Source organism: Nematolebias whitei, unplaced genomic scaffold (assembly GCF_014905685.2).
Source record: "Nematolebias whitei isolate Nwh7 unplaced genomic scaffold, NemWhi1 Nwh_scaf_339, whole genome shotgun sequence".
Taxonomy (NCBI): Eukaryota; Metazoa; Chordata; class Actinopteri; order Cyprinodontiformes; family Rivulidae; genus Nematolebias; species Nematolebias whitei.
In genome coordinates this window covers 4,638-21,567 of record NW_023618884.1, presented here as the reverse complement: position 1 = coordinate 21,567, position 16,930 = coordinate 4,638, and the positions used below count along the sequence as shown (strand labels likewise).

At 39.1% G+C, this 16,930-nt stretch overlaps 1 long non-coding RNA gene across 1 annotated transcript; it reads left to right on the top strand.

Annotated features, from left to right (window-relative positions):
* The first annotated feature begins 8,938 nt into the window (after positions 1 to 8,938).
* On the top strand, positions 8,939 to 15,286 carry LOC119429299. Its single transcript, XR_005187757.1, has 3 exons — positions 8,939 to 9,008; positions 11,940 to 11,992; positions 15,155 to 15,286. It is a non-coding gene; the product is annotated as an uncharacterized LOC119429299 (long non-coding RNA).
* The last annotated feature ends 1,644 nt before the right edge of the window (positions 15,287 to 16,930 follow it).

The following is a 16,930-nucleotide window of genomic DNA, read 5'->3' as shown; positions in this document are numbered from 1 at the left end:
ACGGATTACCGTATTGCGAGTGCAGCCTTTTATATTTGTCCATGTCCCAATCCATCCAGATGTTCGTGGTGCCATGAGTGGAATTATGTCACGTTGTATTCGGGATCATGGAAACCTGATATGTCTGGACATCAGACTAATTACAGAGATTGGTGGAGGGCGCATGCCACCTTGGCAAAAAATAACAGATACTTGTTATTGTCCTTTCAGTATGTTCGTACTTGGAATAAGTTAACCAGAATAAAGCGTGAGATGATCTACACCTTGGTGACGGAACCCATTTATGTGCTTGTAGCCGCGGATGTCGCTGGCAAGGACCCTTTCCGGGTGTTACAACTTGCTCTTACAGAGTTGCCAGTCCAAGACCCTACTCCTCCTCCGACCCAGGAGTCATCGCTCCCAATGTCTATGCGAATTGATAGTGTTGACTATACCAGCTTAACCCCTGTGGATGTGATTGCTATGTCCACTGGCTATACTGACTCTAACATTTGGTTAGCTTGGCTCGCTGAGGCTGCTAGACAGGCTTCTTTGTCTGAATGTGTAGCTTGTGCTGCAGCTCGACCGAATTTGTACACCCAGCCAGCTCCATTACACCTAGAGGACGCTTGGGGATTTCATTGCATGTTAAGTTTGACTATGAGAAAATATACTAAGAATTGCACTACATTAGATCAGGTATTCCCAATTATTTCTAATATAACCAAATTAGGCTCGTTTGCTCCGGTAGAACGATTTGACTATTACTGTTTTAATTACACCTCAACTGCAAATAAAAGAGTTGCCTTAGGACAAATTCAGGATGAATGGTGTAATAACATGCAACAAAATGTCTCTGACAACACCCGTGTGGGTAAGGTGGCTCGCGCTGATCTGTATTATTATTGTGGTGGTAGACGTTTACTAACACATATCCCTCAGGATTCTGTGGGATTGTGTGCATTAGTACGCTTAGCTGCATCGTTGACCTTGATTGGCCCTCGTTTGGAAGTTTTAAATGACACCTCCATCTCTCCCAGTAGGAAGAGACGTTCAACGCATAATTTTGACCCCACTGTGGGCTCCACTACATATATTGATGCCATAGGAATCCCTCGGGGAGTTCCTGATGAGCACAAATTAGTAGATCAGATTGCGACAGGTTTTGAAAATTTACCTGTTGTTTCAGCATATTTCCCAATTACACCAAATAAAATGTTGACCGAATAAATTACATACATTACAATGTCATGCGTCTGTCCAACCTTACCAGAGACGCTGTTGAGGGCTTAGCGGAGCAACTAGCTCCAACTTCTCTGATGGCTGTGCAGAACAGAATGGCTCTTGATATGCTGTTAGCAGAGAAAGGAGGTGTGTGTAGCATGTTTGGTGACCTGTGTTGTAGTTTCATTCCTAATAACACTGCCCCTGATGGAAAAGTGACCCGTGCACTTGAAGGTTTGAGAACGTTGTCTGATGAGATGAAATCTCACTCTGGTGTAGATAATCCTCTTGATGAATGGCTCTTCAAAGTTTTTGGCCCCTGGAAGCAGATGATTGTGTCCATGTTGATGTCAATTGCAGTATTTGCAGCTATTTTAATCACATGTGGATGTTGTTGTATTCCCTGCCTGAGATCCCTGTCAGTACGTCTTATCACTTCCACTTTAGAGAAGCGGGACCCTGAAATAGCTCGTCAGCTCCTAATGCGCAGAGGTTATGAACTTTCTGATTTTGAGATGCAACCACGCCGGCGCAGAGAAGCATATTCTTCCGCTTGATGTCGACCTCTTTAGATGAGGTCGAAAGGGGGAATTGTTGTGAAATAATATTGTGTTCTTTGTTGAATCTGTGATTCCCACTTCTTGTTTTACTTTGAAATTGGCCCACTTCCTGTTTTACTTTGAAGAGGCTCCCACAGATTGAAGTCTGTTCCTGTTTACATAATGTAACACGATGTCTCACACTTTTGATTGGATTGAAACTGGCCAATCCCATGACAGCAGACTCAGAACGCGCGGTGAAAAGTTAGTTTTGCTGTGTGAAGGAACGCCCTGTTTTTTAGACAAAGGGAGTGCAGTTTTTCTGCTCGAAGCAGAGAGACGAAGCGGCAGCCAGACGGAGCAGAGACGGTCTTCTTCAGAAACCTCCTTAATAAGGTTGTATTGTATAGTTTAGAATGGATGCATCCATTTAATAATATGTTAAAATAATGACTGCATTTAACTAATCCACTGTTTATGCTTGTGAATCTGTGACTACTTTTTGACTTTTTGACTTTCTTTGCTTATTAAATATTCGTAAACTTGAAGGTGCGTTTGTCGTATTGTGAAGTGCGTGTCTTGACTCCTCCTGCAGGATTGACCGGTAACAGAGCTCGGGTGGAGAAATAAAGAAAAACACAACACCGTCTAGACACGCCTATTTTTCCATCGTCCAATCAAATGTGGCCGTCCAGACACGCCCATTTTTCTATCGTCCAATCAGATCCGGCCGGCCAGACACGCCCATTTTCATATAGTCCAATCAGATATGACCGCCCAGATACGCCCACTTTCCTATAGTCCAATCAGATAAGATCGCCCAGATACGCCTTCCGAATTTGCCTGCAGAGATACCTACTTGAACACGTCACTCGTAGGTCACATTTAGAAAAGAACGATTGACTGGAACTTCCAGCCAATCGTGCATCTGTTTGCTGACACAGATACCCTTCAGGGTTCACAAGAAAACTCCGACAGACAGTTGCGACAGGCTGATGAACCGATTACAACCACACATTCACGGAATGATCAAATGATCGTATATTTGGCCTTTTTTGGGGATTATTGATGGTACATCGTACAGAGGGCAAAATTGTTGTACAAATACGATAATTATGGTACACCTGGCAACACAGAGCAGCAGCCACCACCAGGGGCTGTTCATGTCACTACACAAACTATAGGAACCTGGATTACATGTAAAATAGGATCTAAAGAGTTTCCCCAAAGATTAAAAGAAACATTTCTAATAACTACTAGATAAACTTTTCTGCAAAACAAGAAAAATATTATAAAGATGGTGCATTTTGATCAACTTCATTAAACAACAATATGCCCCACACACATCTGCACAGCAGCTGTGCTTCTTCTAATGCTCAACTGATATCTATTGATCTATAGATCTGGATCAACTCCTCACAGCTGTGCTTTGAAACACTACATTTGACAATAAAATGTTTTAAAGTAGAAATATGAATGTTCATTTTATTGATTTGTATATTTTTATGAATATATCTTAACATTGTCTGACACCTGAGAAGATAAACCCAATATTTAAGAAAAAATACCACTGTTGAAATGCAAAGAGTGAACTTTATTATTCTAGAATATGTCTAAAGAAAGTGTATTTCAGAAGATTTCACTGAGAAACTTTCTATTAAAAATCAATTTGATTGAACCCTGAGTTTCAGTGATTTGAAGAGTTTCAATCACACTTCTTTGATTAAATACTAATCCTTCTTAAACTACATCACATGGGTCTGAATTCAGTGAAATATTTCCAAGTTGCCATGGGAACACAGAAACTAAAGGATGTAGTGCTGAAGAGCAGCTCAGTTGACTCGCAGGCAGGCCTTTTTGTCAGGCAGACTCAGAGGACTCAGGAGGTTTTTGTGAGAGAGGACGCTGGAAGGAGGAAGTGAATGAATGCACCAAACAAACGAAAGCGGTAGGATTTGATTTTGGTGGATCGCATAAACTGTACATTGACTGTAGCAACATGGCTTCTACATCAGGAGGAAATAGTGGAAATGAGATGGAATGGTTGATATCAAGATCAGCAAAAATGAAAAGAACACTTAGGAAGAGACAAGAAAGAACAAGAAATTGGTCAGAAGAAAGTGAGTCAAGAGCAGAAGTTAGCAAAAAGACAAAACCAAACGAACGGGTGAGCTCAAGAGAACAGGATGAATCAGAAGTGGAATTTAAAGTAATAGTGGAATTTAAGCAAGAATGGGGATCTATACACCCAATAAAGATGACCAAAGCAATAGAGGAAGAAATAGGGAAAATTAAAACGGCTAGAATCATAAGTAATAGAAGAGTGCTAATTCATGCTGTTAATGAGCCACAACAACAGAAGATAATCAAAATGAAAACCCTGATGGGGGAAATAATTAAAACCTATATTCCAGGATCTTTAGCAAGGCTAAGAGGAGTAATATCAGGAGTTCCTTTAGAAATGACAATGGAGGATGTGAAAAAAGAAATCAAAGGAGGGAAAATAACAGATGCCATAAGGATTAAAAGTAAAAGAGACGGGGAACTTAAAGACACTATGACAGTGATTCTACAATTTGAAAATATTAAGCCAGAAAATATCCAATTGGGATACATGAACTATAGAGTTAGAGAGTATATCCCTAGACCCATCAGATATTTTATTTGCCAAAGAATGGGACACGTTGCTAAAGAATGTAAAGGTAAAGTTAGGTGTGCAAGATGTGGAGGCCCACATGAATACGGAAAATGTGATAAAGATGCTAAAATCAAATGTTGCAATTGTGGAGGAGAACATAGTGCAGCATATGGTGGATGTAAAATACAAAGGGAAGCCAGAGAAGCTCAAAGAATCAAAATAACAGAAAGAGTTTCATATGCTGAAGCTCTAAAAAGAGTAAGGAAAGACAGTACAAGAGGAATGAGGTTGAGAGAAACGGGTCAAAGAAACACAACTTGGAACATAAATCAAGGGCAGAACGATCAGCGACAAACATTGGTACCAACAACAAATATACAAAATGCATGTTTGCATAAATGTAGAGTAGATGAAAATACAATGGTGGTGAAAAAAGAAAACTTTGTAGCTTTTATGTGCCATATTGTTAATGTTACAGTACAAATGAAAAAGAAAAGTGATCAAATAAAAGCAATAGTAACAGCAGCAGGAAGATTTTTAGACATGAAAGAAATCCAAGCAGATCAGATTCATACCATTCTGAGCGCCACAGAAACAAAATGCTCAAGAAGAGATCCAAGCTTTTATTATGGTCTTACATATTCTTCAATGGAATGCCAGAAGTCTAATAGCCAATGGACAAGAATTTAAAAAGTTTGTTTATGAATTAGAAATAATCCCAGATGTAATATGTGTTCAGGAAACATGGTTAAAACCTCAGCTGGATTTTAAGATACCCGGATACAGCATAGAAAGACAGGATAGAAGTAATGGTAGTGGAGGAGGATGTGCCACTCTAATTAAAGATGGAATAGCATATAAGAAAAACCCAATGAATAAAGAATTAGAACGTGTTAATATAGAAATATTTAATTTAAGAAAATATGAAAATAATAAATTATTATAATCCATGCAAACACCTTGATAGTGAAATGTTTAAAGAAATAGCAGGGAGACCACATAGAAGAGAACTGTGGTGTGGCGATTTTAATGCCCACAATAGTCTTTGGGGTAGCAAGAAGACAGATCATAATGGTAACATAATTGAAGAAATAATGGATGAAAGATCATTAGTATGTCTTAATAATGGAAAAGGTACAAGAGTAAATATACATAAAAATACAGCCTCATGTCTTGATATTACATTAATATCCGATTGTCTTGTTAGCTCATGTGAATGGGATGCCAATGGGAGTCTACATTAGGGAGCGATCACTTTCCAGTGAGTACAATAATTAATGACAGTATAAACAAGCAAAAAGATTTTATTTTAACAAAATGGTGCTTTAATAAAGCTAACTGGCAAAAATTTAAAACAATCTGTGAGGAAACCAGACACATGGTAACATTAAAAGACAACATTGAATAATGTACAAGTCAAATAACAGAACATATTTTAAATGCTGCCAATTCTAGCATACCAAAAATAAAAATAAAAAGTAAGAAAAAAGTAGTTCCTTGGTGGAATGATGAATGTACTACAGCAGTTAAAGAACGTAACAAGGCATTTAAAATATTACAGAAAAATTTAACAACGGAAAATCTTATTGAATATAAAAGGAAAAGAGCAATAGCTCGTAAAACTATTAAGGACGCAAAAAAGAAAACATGGAGAGAATATTGTTCTTCAAATTACAAAACGTTTGGTCAATGTTTAGGAAAATGACTTGGAAAAGGAATGATGTTAAAATACCAACCTTAATCAGAGGTCAGGAGATATTAGTTTTAAATAAAGATAAGGCAGATTTATTAGGTGAGACATTTGCTGCAGTTCATAGTGGCGAACATCTTACAGACATTCATAGACAGCAGAAGACTCAAAAACTTGGAAAGCATAAAAATATTTTGGAGAAATGTAAAAAATATATGACAACATTAGACATGGAAATAACCATGAAAGAACTTAAAACAGTATTGAAAGGGACAGGTTATTCAGCTCCAGGGGAGGATCAATTATGCTATGCTATGTTTCGACAGATTCCGCAAGTAACATTGAAATTAATATTAAAACTGTTTAATAAAATGTGGAAAGAAGGTTTAATACCAAATAACTGGAAAAGGGCAACAATACTGCCGTTCAATAAACCAGGAAAAGATCTGATCAGTCCGAATAATTATAGACCAATAGCTTTAACATCTCATGTAAGTAAATGGATGGAGAAAATAATGGTCAATAGATTAGGATATGTTCTTGAGCACAGGAAACTATTTAATGGATATCAGTGTGGCTTTAGAACAGGGAGATCAACAATGGATGCACTAACTAGAATCAGTAATGACAGAGAAAGCTTTAAAAATGAAGGAAATAATGATTATAATATTTTTTGATATAGAAAAAGCATATGATTCATTATGGAGAGAAGGATTACTTATAAAAATTAAGCAGATAGGAATAGGTGGGAAGATGTATAATTGGATAGAAAATTTCCTGATGGATAGAAAAATTAGAGTGAAGATTGGGAATGATTATTCGGAAGAATTTGATGTGGAAAATGGAATTCCTCAAGGTAGTGCAATCAGTCCAATTTTGTTTAATATTATGATTAATGATATCTTTTCTGATAATGATAAATGTATAAAATCTGCACTATATGAAGATGATGGGGCCATATGGATGAGGGGAAATAATATAAAACATGTCGTAGGAAAAATTAAGAAAGCAATTAGTAAAGTAGAAAAATGGTCTTATGAATGGGGTTTTAAATTATCAGCAAGCAAGTCTTGTTTTATGGTTGTTACAAATAAGAGAAATATTGATATAGGAACATTAACATTATATGGACAACCTTTGGAAAGGGTAGCTGAATTTAAATATCTAGGACTATGGTTGGATAGTTCTTATACATGGAAAACACATATAGAAAACTTAGAAACAAAATGTAAGAAAGTTATAAATCTACTAAAAGCTGTGGCTGGAAATGATTGGGGTGCAGATAGACAGTCACTATTAAACATATACAGGGTTCTCATGAGATCAATAATAGATTATGGCAGTTTTATATACGGAGCAGCAGCAAAAACATCATTACAAAAGATAGATAGGTTACAGAGTAGGGCTTTACGTATATGTACAGGAGCAGTGAAAACAACACCTATTAATGCTCTTTTAATAGAGACTGGAGAGACCTCACTGGAAATGAGAAGAATAAAATTAGCTCTAGTATATTGGATGAAAATTAAAAGTAGTAAGGAAGATAATGCAACTACAACAATTTTACAAAACTGTTGGGAATACTCAACATTCCAGAGTAATGGATTTGGATGGACTGTAAACAAGTTGATTAAAATGTATGGATTAGAGGATAAGGAAATAGCACAGTTTAATCCGATTAGTGTTATTCCCCCATGGCTATTTCCTGAGGTAAATGTGGACATGAAACTTCTTAAAATGAAAAATGACTGGAATTTAAATGAAATAGGGGTAAAGACAGACATATATTTAAGAAACTCATATTCTAACTACCTTAAAATATATTCAGATGGTTCTAAGAATTTAAAAGGATGTGTGGGAATAGGAATATATATACAAGAATTTAAAATGTACATTTCTAAAAGATTATCAGATCAACTATCTGTCTTTACAGCAGAAATGGTAGCAGTTATGCTGAGCTTACAGTGGGTAGAGGAGGTTAGACCAGACAGGGTGGTGGTGTGCACGGATTCCAAAGCAGTTATAGAAAGTATTCAGGGAGAAGGAAATAATAGGAAAGAGTTAGTATTAGAAATTCAACACTGTTTATTTAGACTATACAGGGGTGGCATTGATGTTTGGTTCTGTTGGGTACCAGCACACGAAGGTGTAAAGGGGGCAATAACAATTACAATCCCTTTTGGGAAAGGGGAAGGGAAATCACTTATTAAAAGTAAAGAAATAGATAAATGGCAAACAAGATGGAATGAAGATAAGAAAGGAAGAAGTTTATATAATGTACAAAAGTCAGTATTAATTAGAAAAATCACTGAGAAAAACAGAAGGGAAGAAATAATAATGTTCAGATTAAGAGTAGGTCATACCTATTTAAATGATAATTTATATTTAATAGGGAGAAAACAGAATGATAAATGTGAAGGGTGTGGAGAGAAAGAAAATGTAGAGCACATATTGATGAACTGTAAAACATATGAACCTGAAAGGGAGAAACTGAGAAGAATGGTTAGAAGGACAGGTCAAGAATGGAGTCTTAAAGGAATATTGGGAAATGAAGGAAACATAATGGATATTTACAGAATAAGAAAAGCAATATTTACTTTTCTGCAAAATACTAGGTTAAAAAATAGAATTTAATAGATGTGAACAACAAAAAAGGTTGAATCATGTCATCTGGACTTCGTTTTTTTTGTTAAAAAGAAACGTTTCGCCCCTCATCCAAGAGGCTTCGTCAGTCTGAGGCCTAGCCTCAGATGTGAAGTAGTGTTGCTACACACTCATGTACAGTAGGTGGCGGTATGCACCTTAAAGTTGCTTGCGATCCGCCATAATAGAAAAGAAGAAGAAGAAGCTCGGCCTGTTTGTTTTCTTTCGTGATGAGAAGCTTCGTCTGGATTTAGCTCCGTGATTTATTTCAATTACTGATGAAAAAAGACTTCTCGTAAGTCAAATACTTTATTCTGTGATTTAGTTCCAAGCTGCTGTTGCCAGAGGCTTGTAACGCTGCAGCTTATTGTCTGTGGAGAGGAAGTTAGTTCAGTCTGTTAGCATCTGTAGCTGTTAGCATCTGTAGCTGTTAGCATCTGTAGCTGTTAGCGTCTGTAGCTGTTAGCGTCTGTAGCAGTTAACATCTGAAGCTGTTAGCGTCTGTAGCTGTTAACATCTGTAGCTGTTAGCGTCTGTAGCTGTTAGCGTCTGTAGTTGTTAACATCTGTAGTTGTTAGCGTCTGTAGCTGTTAACATCTGTAGTTGTTAGCGTCTGTAGTTGTTAGCGTCTGTATCTGTTAGCGTCTTTAGCTGTTAGCGTCTGTATTTAACATCTGTAGCTGTTAACATCTGTAATTGTCAGCATCTGTAGCTGTTAGCGTCTGTAGCTGTTAGCATCTGTAGCTGTTAGCGTCTGTAGCTGTTAGCGTCTGTAGTTAACATCTGTAGCTGTTAACATCTGTAATTGTCAGCGTCTGTAGTTGTTAGCGTCTGTAGCTGTTAACATCTGTAGTTGTCAGCGTCCTTAGTTGTTAGCGTCTGTAGTTGTTAGTGTCTGTAGTTGTTAGCATCTGTAGTTGTTAGCGTCTGTAGCTGTTAGCGTCTGTAGTTGTTAGCATGTGTAGCTGTTAGCGTCTGTAGTTGTTAGCATCTGTAGCTGTTAGCGTCTGTAGTTGTTAGCGTCTGTAGTTGTTAGCATCTCTAGTTGTTAGCGTCTATAGCTGTTAGCGTCTTTATTTGTTAGCGTCTGTAGTTGTTAACATCTGTAGCTGTTAACATCTGTAATTGTCAGCATCTGTAGTTGTTAGCATGTGTAGCTGTTAGCATGTGTAGCTGTTAGCGTCTGTAGTTGTTAGCGTCTGTAGTTGTTAGCGTCTGTAGCTGTTAGTGTCTGTAGCTGTTAACGTCTGTAGTTGTTAACATCTGTAGCTGTTAACATCTGTAATTGTCAGCGTCTGTAGTTGTTAGCGTCTGTAGCTGTTAACATCTGTAGCTGTTAACATCTGTAGTTGTCAGCGTCTTTAGTTGTCATCATCTGTAGTTGTCAGCGTCCTTAGTTGTTAGCGTCTGTAGTTGTTAGCGTCTGTAGTTGTTAGCGTCTGTAGTTGTTAGCATCTGTAGTTGTTAGCATCTGTAGCTGTTAGCGTCTGTAGTTGTTAGCATGTGTAGCTGTTAGCGTCTGTAGTTGTTAGCGTCTGTAGCTGTTAGCGTCTGTAGTTGTTAGCGTCTGTAGTTGTTAGCATCTCTAGTTGTTAGCGTCTGTAGCTGTTAGCGTCTGTAGTTGTTAGCGTCTGTAGTTGTTAACATCTGTAGCTGTTAACATCTGTAGTTGTTAGCATGTGTAGCTGTTAGCGTCTGTAATTGTCAACGTCTGTAGTTGTTAGCATGTGTAGTTGGTAGTTGTCAGCGTCTGTAGCTGTTAACATCTGTAGCTGTTAACATCTGTAATTGTCAGCGTCTGTAGTTGTTAGCATCTGTAGCTGTTAACATCTGTAGTTGTCAGCGTCCTTAGTTGTTAGCGTCTGTAGTTGTTAGCATCTGTAGTTGTTAGCGTCTGTAGCTGTTTGCGTCTGTAGTTGTTAGCATCTGTAGTTGTTAGCGTCTGTAGCTGTTAGCGTCTGTAGTTGTTAGCATGTGTAGCTGTTAGCGTCTGTAGTTGTTAGCATCTGTAGCTGTTAGCGTCTGTAGTTGTTAGCGTCTGTAGTTGTTAGCATCTCTAGTTGTTTGCGTCTGTAGCTGTTTGCGTCTTTAGTTGTTAGCGTCTGTAGTTGTTAACATCTGTAGCTGTTAACATCTGTAATTGTCAGCATCTGTAGTTGTTAGCATGTGTAGCTGTTAGCATCTGTAGCTGTTAGCGTCTGTAGCTGTTAGCGTCTGTAGTTGTTAACATCTGTAGCTGTTAACATCTGTAATTGTCAGCGTCTGTAGTTGTTAGCACGTGTAGTTGTTAGCGTCTGTAGCTGTTAACATCTGTAGTTGTTAACATCTGTATTGTGTTACTTCGGTAGCACATATACTAAAATTGGAACGAATTTTCAGCGTCTGTAGTTGTTAGCATGTGTAGCTGTTAGCGTCTTTAGTTGTTAGCATGTGTAACTGTTAGTGTCTGTAGCTGTTAATGTCTGTAGTTGTTAGCGTCTGTAGTTGTTAGTGTCTGTAGTTGATAACATCAGTAGCTGTTAACATCTGTAGTTGTTAGTGTCTGTAGTTGTTAGCGTCTGTAGCTGTTAGCGTCTGTAGTTGTTTGCGTCTGTAGTTGTTAGCGTCTGTAGCTGTTAGCATCTGTAGTTGTTAACGTCTTTAGCTGTTAGCATCTGTAGTTAGTATCTGTAGCTTTTAACATGTGTAGCTCTTAGTGTCTGTAGCTTTTAGCGTCTGTAGTTTTTAGCGTCTGTAGTTGTTGATGTCTGTAGCTGTAAGTGTCTGTATGTTTTAGTGTCTGTAGTTGTTAGCGTCTGTAGTTGTTAACGTCTGTTGCTGTTAGCGTCTGTAGTTGTTAGTGTCTGTAGTTGTTAGTATCTGTAGCTATTAGTATCTGTAGCTGTTAGCGTCTGTAGCTGTTTGTGTCTGTAGCTGTTAGTGTCTGTAGCTGTTTTTGTCTGTTGCCTTTAGCGTCTGTAGTTGTTAGCGTCTGTAGCTGTTAACATCTATAGCTGTTAACATCTGTAGCTGTTATCATCTGTAGCTGTTAACATCTGTAGCTGTTAGCATTTGTAGCTGGTAACATCTGTCGCTGTTAGGATCTGTAGCTGTTAGCATGTGTAGCTGTTAACATCTGTAGCTGTTAGCATGTGCAGCTGTTAGCATGTGTAGCTGTTAGCAGCCACGTGTCGTCGCGTGCTTGGATAATCTAGTCTCGTGACTGTGTCTCTATTTTTCTGTGTAGGAGCAGGAGCTTCACGTCAGACCTCCACCAACCACATGTTTGTTCTCTAACAGGTATGGTTGTAATTTCTAGTAAAGTTGTTCAATATTAAACTTCGGTCAAGCAGCCTCCACTTCAAAAAGTCAGCGCTCACGCGGTTTGGTTGTGCACGCACTAACACCACCAGGTAGTCACGCTTGCGAGGTTCTTTCAAAATAAAAGCTGATGTGTGTCTCCTGTTGGGTACAAACTCTGGACATAAAACACATGTTAGCACTGGAAGCTGTAACTATACCACTTTATTTAAAAAGCCCTTAAAACAGCTACAAGGCCTACCAAAGTGCTGTACAGACAGAACAACAGGCAACACACAAAGCAAAATACAAAACGAGGTAAATCAGAATATAGACATAAAAACGATGCAGATAATGACGACTAACCAGTGTGGAGCGTACAGGATCAAAACACAGATCATCCGGTGTTGAATTCTACTGAATAGTAGTGTGTTTTTAAACGGGACTTGAAAACCGAGAGGGAGGGGGCCTGTCTGACAAGCAGAGGTAACTCGTTCCAAAGTCTTGGTCCTGCTACAGAGAAGGCCCTGTCACCTCTGCGCTTAAGACGAGTTCCTGGAACTGTGAGGAGCAACTGGTCCGCTGACCTCAGGGAACGTGGAGGGACACACGGCTGTAGCAAATCAGAGAGTTGGGGGGGGGGGGGGGGGTATGAAACTGTTCAGTGATTTGTATACATACAGTAGTATTTTGAACTGGATTCGAAGGTGAACTGGTAACCAGTGCAGTGAGGCCAAAACTGGAGTAATGTGCTCTCTTTTGCCTGTACTGGTTAAAAATCGGGCTGCTGCATTCTGGACCAGTTGTAGTCGTGTAATGGAGGTCTGACTGATACCAATCAGAAGCGAATTGCAGTGATCAAGCCTAGATGTAATGAATGCATGTATTACTGTCTCCAGGTTATTTTTGGACAATATGGGCTTCAGTTTAGACAGCCGCCTCAGTTGGAAGAAACATGATTTAACAATCATGTTTACATGACTGTTAAGTTTCAGGGAAGGGTCCATTATCACTCACAGATTAGTGACTCTTTGTTTTTCTGACAGGGTTAGAGCGGAGATGTCGATGCAGTGGTTTGTGATCGTGTCGTTGGGAGGGAACAACATGACTTCAGTCTTCTTTTCATTGAAACTTAAGAAATTTAAAGCCATCCAGTCCCTGATGTCAGCCAGGCAGTCGAGCAGAGGTTGAATAGCACATGTAATCAGGTTGATTGAAATCAATTGATCAATTGAAATCAGGTCTCTCTTGTAAATGAGTCCTCGAGGCTCAATGAGATTTACCTGTCTAAATAAAGGTTGATTGATTGATTGATGTACCATTGTGTCTTAGGGGGAAGTAAATTTGACAGTCATAGGCGTAGAAATGAAAGTGTATGCTGTGTTTCCGGAAAATAGCACCAAGCGGCAGCAGGTATAAAGAGAATAGGAGAGGACCCAGGATGGACCCCTGTGGAACCCCCCATTTTAGCTCTGCCGCTGCAGAACTAAAATCCTTGATGGAGACACAAAAGGATCTGTCAGTGAGGTAAGATCTGAACCAGTTGAGGGCTGATCCTGTGATGCCCACCCACTGCTCCAACCTAGCAATGAGGATCTCATGGTCGATGGTGTCAAAGGCGGCTGTGAGGTCCAACAGGACAAGCAGCACAGAATCACCAGTATCTGTGAATCTGAAGATGTCGTTAAAGACCTTCAGCAGGGCAGTTTCAGTGCTGTGGAGAGGTTTAAAGCCAGATTGGAAAAGCTCTAAGATGGCGTGATCCTCCAGGAAGCACTTCAACTGGGACTCGACTATTTTCTCCAGTATGTTAGAAACAAATGGGAGTTTGGAGACAGGCCAGTAGTTGGAAACGACTGAGGGGTCAAGGTTTGTTTTTTTAGGAGAGGCTGGACAGCAGCATGTTTAAAGGATTTTGGCACCACGCCAGTGGATAAACTACTGTTTACTATGGCAAGAATGGACGGACCTTGAGTTGGAAAATCCTCCTTTAGTAGTCGAGGGGGGACCACATCAAAGGGGGAGCCAGAAGGTTTCAAGCTGCACATGACCTGCTCTAGAGAAGATAGAGTGATGGGTTCAAAATGGTCAAAAAGAGCTACAGATTGAGGTGGGATGGATGGGTCATGAGTTGGAGGGGAAATGAGAGCCCTGGTGGTCGCAATGTTTTCCACAAAGAAATGTAGGAAGTTGTCGCACAGCTCAGTCGAGGCTTCCAGAGGTGATGGTTCAGTGAGGTGGAGAACAGAGTTTAGGGTGGAGAAGAGGACACGTGCGTTGTGAGAGTTTGAGGTAATTATATCAGAGGAGAATTTTGATTTAGCAGCTTTTACTGTTTTCTGATAACGGCTCCAACTCTCTTTAAGTATCTGGAAAGAGACCTGCAGCCTGTCTTTCCTCCACATTCGTTCCGCCCTCCTACATTGCTGCCTAACGGCCTTGGTGATGTCACTCAGCCAAGGTTCTGCTCTCAGTTTTGATTTTCTAGTTTTAACAGGCGCAACATGATCCAGAGTCTTTAAGCAGACAGAATTGAACTGGGACGTCAGCTGCTCAGTTTGAATGAGTTTCAATTTCAATGAGTTTTTCATGTTTTGACTCGAGTTGATTGAAGTCATTCTTGCTGGTCCATGTTCAGAAACGATTTTTAATGTCCGCCTGTGAATATGATCCATAATATTTTACTTTAGTCTCTGTTTTGTGGTTATTTGACTGTTTTCTGATAACGGCTCCAACTCTCTTTAAGTATCTGGAAAGAGACCTGCAGCCTGTCTTTCCTCCACATTCGTTCCGCCCTCCTACATTGCTGCCTAACGGCCTTGGTGATGTCACTCAGCCAAGGTTCTGCTCTCAGTTTTGATTTTCTAGTTTTAACAGGCGCAACATGATCCAGAGTCTTTAAGCAGACAGAGTTGAACTGGGATGTCAGCTGCTCAGTTTGAATGAGTTTCAATTTCAATGAGTTTTTCATGTTTTGAATCGAGTTGATTGAAGTCATTCTTGCTGGTCCATGTTCAGAAACGATTTTTAATGTCCGCCTGTGAATATGATCCATAATATTTGACTTTAGTCTCTGTTTTGTGGTTATTTGTATGTTCATGATGTGAGAATGTTCAATTGTTTTCCCTGAAGTTTCCATTAATATTAAAACAAAACTCTTAGTTTCCAGTGACCAGTCTCACTTCAGGCTGACTGTAGAACATCTCCAGATGTTGCTCACCAGATGTCACCAAGACCTCATGTGGAATTTCAAAATAAAGGCCCTCCAAAGTTGGACATTTTCCATAGAATTGTCCCTAAGTTGCTGTGTTTATTGCTCGTTCTTCAGGATGTTGTAGAAACAGCGAGGGTAAGTACGGCTTTACCAGAAATCACATCATTAGTGCAGAAAATTTATTGTCTCGTTGAAATGCAACATAGTTCAAGTAAAAACAGGAATGTTTCATTTAAAAACATTTATATGTTTAATATTTTAAGTGACAATATCCATTTGGAAAAATAAAGTTCAAATTGTACATTAATGTCAGAAATGACATTTATATCATTTTAACACCAAGTGTTTGTTTTTCCTGGTAAATGTTGAGAATTACAAGAGCTTTGTGTTATTTGTCCATGTTGACCAAAATCACTGGAGGTTTCTTGTGTAGTGAGATAGGTCGGTTAGCTTTGCTTAGCTTCGGAGCTCCACTACACGTTATAATATCTAGACTAGTTCAAGTACCTGATATTATACTTAATTTAAACGGGTTCTCTCTTTTTCGAGCTACTTGACAGATATGTGACAGAGATCAGTGACGTGAGACGTTAATTTTCTTTGACCCATCAAAATGAATGCGGTCATTTATTAACAGAGTCAAAGTTTAACATCAAACATTGTACACATGATTATTCTGATTGAAGCAATAACACAGCTTAATTACAACAGACATCTATGAAAATATCTGGATGATTTACTGGCAAGATAGAAGAGTTTTAAAGATGGGAAATGAAGGAGTTTAAATGGAGAGGGAAAGATGGATGAGGGAATATGTGTCGACGACGAACGGCACTCTCCATCCGAACCCAGCTTAACACACGGTACACTTCGCAGTTGAAGATCGACTTTTTACCTTTCTGAAGATATGTCAGTTCCGGCGTAAAGTTCCACTTCAAGCCACCTTTCAGCGTCTCCGTAAGGATAGCAGAGAACCGTCCGGAGTAGTGACGGTACTTCGTTCAACACACGCTCACCTCCCGGGTGGGCTCACATGAGTTGTGAGTCCGTCAGAGGTTCCACTCAGATGTGGAAGATTCCATAATCCCCACGAGACTCGGAAGAACTTCGGATCATGTCTGGCACTTCCTGTTCTCTCTAGCAACTTTTCTGTTCGGTTCTGCCCTCCGAACTGAACTGCTCTCCCACCGCACTGGTTGGAACTAGGAAGTGTCGACATTTAAAGAGTTCTGTTTCCGGTTCATTTGGGAAGTCTTGATTGGCTGAAAGAGCCAATCAGGGGTGTGTTTTTAGTGACGTAAGAGGTCACTAGAAGTCAGAAAAACAGAAAATGTTTTGGAACAGACAGAAAAATGTTTTTGAAACAGACAAGAGAAATGTTTAGGCGAGATGGAGGAAACAGGTGCCAGCTTCTCTATTTACGTCTGAGAGGATTTAAAAACATGACAGTTCGTTCCAACAAACTTGTTGGCGTTTGTCTCCGACTTTTGACCGACTTACAACCTGCTCATTTCAGACAGAAGATCAAGAAAATGAATAATTACTCTGTAACAGACATTAACAAGATTTCTACTTTGAATGAGGATTAAAAATCATTAATACTGTTTCACAGTTGATTTAAAATAAGTAGTTCACTTCAACATTTAAAAATGATTTGAATTAAACACACTTTTGATTATCAAGACATTTGTAAAATAGTAATGATAATAGAAAAAGAGAGTGTT